This window comes from Sinocyclocheilus anshuiensis, unplaced genomic scaffold, assembly GCF_001515605.1.
Source record: "Sinocyclocheilus anshuiensis isolate Anshui unplaced genomic scaffold, SAMN03320099.WGS_v1.1 scaffold658, whole genome shotgun sequence".
Taxonomy (NCBI): Eukaryota; Metazoa; Chordata; class Actinopteri; order Cypriniformes; family Cyprinidae; genus Sinocyclocheilus; species Sinocyclocheilus anshuiensis.
The window spans coordinates 867,348-871,474 of record NW_015542402.1 but is presented as its reverse complement, the minus strand read 5'-3'; the positions used below and the strand labels follow the sequence as shown (position 1 = coordinate 871,474).

The following is a 4,127-nucleotide window of genomic DNA, read 5'->3' as shown; positions in this document are numbered from 1 at the left end:
TTTATTTATTTATTTGATTCCTCAGTGTTTGCTAAACGTTCTGTAATTTATTAGTTGGTATATAATACAGCATGTGGTGTGTGCCATGCCTCATCTTATTCGCTTTTATTAATAAACGTTTTGTTCGCTAGTTTGTCATTGTATCTTACTGATTTATTGTTGTTGTGCTTTTTAATTAAGAATAACAATGAATCCATCTTTTGTTTTAGTCTTAAAAAATGAAAGGTGTGTAGATGTATGTAAGCAAAACAGTGACGACAAGATCGCGAATTCGAAAGTGAAAGCATCCGAAGCCCGCGGCTTAACACAGCAAAAGAGAAACTCCCATTCACAACATTCAAATCACAAATAATACTACTGATGATAAAGAACGGGTTGAATGTTAACCACTTTCGTTTCCATATAACTATAAACTATGATAAAAGTTCATCAGCATGCATTGAATAATCCCATGTTGTAGCCTAAATTTTTTTTTTTTAATATCTTGAAAGTTAGTTGCAAAAGAGCAACCAGTGGGAAGAATGAGTCTGGAGCCCTGTGCATGAAAAGCAAACTGGTGCTCTTTTGTTTCTTTTGGTGTATGACTCCCCCTTGTGTCGTATAAAAAGCACAATAATCGCGGTGGTTAGATCAAATAATCGCGATTAGACGGTTATTTAATTATCGCGACAGGCCTAATCTAGAGTCATGAAATTATTATTTTTAGTCATCAACTATGTTTTTGACCTGTTGTTTTATGTTCAAGTCTATTTTAAGCAGGCTACACTAGTCAGTTTTCTTAACGGTGAAAAGGCTAAACCAGCCTGCAATGACAACGAGAATTAGAAACGTCGTTTGCACTGCGCTCTTGCGTTACTTGATCTTTTTATTTTGGTGCGTCAATCTGTTGAGTTACTTAGTATAGGAAATTATGATCCGCACTCACGAGAACAATCTTCTTTTTTCTTTTATTTTACATTACGTGAGTGCGGATCATAATTTCCTAAACGAGAATTAGAAATAAATAAATACATATTTGGTTGGTGTAATATTATAATAAAATGTCATTAATCACTTAAGATAATTTAAATAAATGTTATTTAAATTACTAAAATACCCTAAATAGGCAATAGTGAGCAATAATAATTCACCGGATCGGAAATGTATTTTTGTTTTGTTTTTTTCAGGAAACGGGCAGACTAGAATAAATAGCAACACAGTAGCGAACAATAAAAGATAAAAAATTGCTAAACAAAAATTTATTTTAGCCTTCTCATAAATAGGGTTTCAAAAATGTGGAAAATTTCCAGTAAATTTCAGAAACATTGCAGAAATTTTGGAAACTTTCCAGGATTTTTTGGAATATTCCAGGGATTTTTGGAAAGTTACCGGAAATTTTCCACCTCTTTGCAACCCTACTCGTAAATGTTCAAACTTTGGATTAATTATACATTTTTGTTAATTTATTGTTAGCAACTGTGTTGCTATTTATTCTAGTCTACCCGTTTCCTGAAAAAACATATCTATGATGTAATGAATAAAACAATTTATATGATTACCCCAAGCTTATTGGTGTTGTTCTCTTATTGAAATTATAAATTATATAACTAAACAAATTAATAATTAATTAGACGAAACTGTGCGCTTGCATCATACATCCTATGCAGTGCGGTGAATTATTATTGCTCATATATTGTCTATTGAACATAAAATAACAAAACATAGTTGATGACTAAAATAATAATTTCATGACTCTAGACATTACTTTGTGAAGATAATAGTGACATAATACGTTTTTTAGCCATATCAAAACAGTAGTCATGTGCATGGTAAATGTTTAGGTATACAACGACCCCTGGCAGTTGGTTAAAGTGTTTTATCGAAACAATTTTTAACAACGGGGGATTGTAAATAACACAATTTTAGTAAAAGTCAGTGACTGAGAGTCTTGGATATATTACTGAAAATCTGTTACGTACTAGGGGTGCGATGATAAATCATTTAGTGGAACGATTCTGCGGTTGTCGCGAATGCATCGCGATTCTCTCTGGAATCGATTCCATGAGCATTTGAGTGTGCGGATAAAAACTAGATTAGAGCGCCATCTGCTGTTCAAAATCTAAGCTCAGAATCGATTCCAGAGAGAATCGCGATGCATTCGGAAAATCGAATCGATTTATCGTCGCACCCTATAACGTACATTTGAAAAACAGCCATGGGTAAATATCTCATCTTTTTTATTAAGTGTTTTATCTCGAATGTTGTTATTTTAAAATTATTTATTTTAATTTTACATTTTTATAATTTTTTTATAATTAGATTTTCATTAAACTCACAAACCCGTTTGGAAAAACTTGACGTAACGTAATGTTTAACACACTTCATGTCGTTAATAACAACGAATGGAATATATTTTCTTTCTCTTTGTATTTTTATATCAATACGGTACAAGACTACCCTATTTAAATCAATGTGATAAACGAGTGAGATCAAACAAACAGTACGATTATATTACCTAAAATGTGTAATGTAATGGATTACATTACTAAGTAACTACATGTAATTTGGATTACAATTTGTAAGTAATCTAATGCCATGATCTACTGTTGAACCAGTTGAGTCAAAACGAGCACTGCATAACATTTGAGGTCAGCTAACCACATGCATTCAAGCCCCTGGATCGGTAAACTAGATTAGTAACATACTAGTATATAGTGTAAACACCGATGAACGCATTTTAAACCGGACTCAGGTATGAAATAATGAAGCATGTTTCCCCGCACCTCACGTTATATCAATACGGTACAAGACTACCCTATTTAAATCAATGTGATAAACGAGTGAGATCAAACAAACAGTACGATTATATTACCTAAAATGTGTAATGTAATGGATTACATTACTAAGTAACTACATGTAATTTGGATTACAATTTGTAAGTAATCTAATGCCATGATCTACTGTTGAACCAGTTGAGTCAAAACGAGCACTGCATAACATTTGATGTCAGCTAACCACATGCATTCAAGCCCCTGGATCGGTAAACTAGATTAGTAACATACTAGTATATAGTGTAAACACCGATGAACGCATTTTAAACCGGACTCAGGTATGAAATAATGAAGCATGTTTCCCCGCACCTCACGCGTAGCCACGCCTCCTCTGCGCGACGTCAGTGTGCCGTAAGCAGCAGCGGCTGTAGGGGGCGTGGCCGATGACCCGCAGGGTGTTTGTGAATCCGTTCACAGAAGCATGCTAGGCCATTCAGCGCTCACAACTTAGCACGTTACGAAAACAAACCCCTGATTCGAGTCTAAACAGGTTCAGGTTCAGCGCACTGCACTTCCGAGTAACTTTGGCACAGTCAGACGAGTAAAAGCTCCCAAAACAACTAGAAGAGTTGATCACAGGTCGCAAACAGACAGGTTTGCGCAAAACGAGGCGGTAGAACTTGCCAGAATTCAGCCAAACTTGATAGTGTGGAGATGTGGAGGAATCGCTTTACCTTATTCGCACAAGAGGGTGTGATGTCTGTCCTCGATGCGAATTCAGCGGATCATCTGAGGCCAGGCGGCCCGAAATAAAAGTTACAGACGGCGGATTCAATCCACAGACGCGCAGTCCGTCGACTCCACCGAAATTGCTGTTTGTACGCTTAGTACGCCAACGGTTATTGGTTCGTCATCCCCAAAAGTAAGCGTTTCCTCAGAATCCAGCTAACTGCGCGTCGAAAAAAGCGCTACAAGATTGATGCGGCGGTTAACATTTAGCGTCGCGAGCAGCACCGGCTGCGCTGAGGCGTCTCTCACAACATACGCTCACACTTATAACTCTTTTGGCGCCATATTAATGACGTACCAAAAAATTCCGTTAGCAGCGAGCGCAGAGAAGCCCGCGGGCGTCACAGACGGCGGAGGAAAACGCGAAGAGAGCGCGTGGCGTTACCTGTCAAGTTTGAAAATATCCATCAAGAAGCGAGCGTGAAGAAGAAAGTCGGCGGCGTCTCCTCAAGTGAGTGAACGGGGCGGTTCGCTGAAATAACCGAGCACTTTACAGCGAGTCCGGTGGGGGGAGCCGTGAGCAAACACGGAGGAGGAAATGCTGCCTGACACAACAAATATGACAGCTTCACTGCTTCGCCTTGTTTA

General features: G+C 37.6%; 1 protein-coding gene across 2 annotated transcripts in view; it reads right to left on the bottom strand.

Annotated features, from left to right (window-relative positions):
* The window catches only part of LOC107692977 (protein Jade-1-like), a 66,858-nt gene extending 62,771 nt beyond the window's left edge, over window positions 1-4,087 (bottom strand). The window contains exon 1 of one of the 2 annotated variants that reach the window (XM_016492206.1): window positions 3,925-4,087. The gene's annotated coding sequence lies outside the window, so the exon portion shown is untranslated. Of the gene's footprint in view, window positions 1-3,484; window positions 3,764-3,924 lie in introns of those variants that run through there. The other variant, XM_016492207.1, reaches the window with a different exon arrangement.
* Window positions 4,088-4,127: the final 40 nt, after the last annotated feature.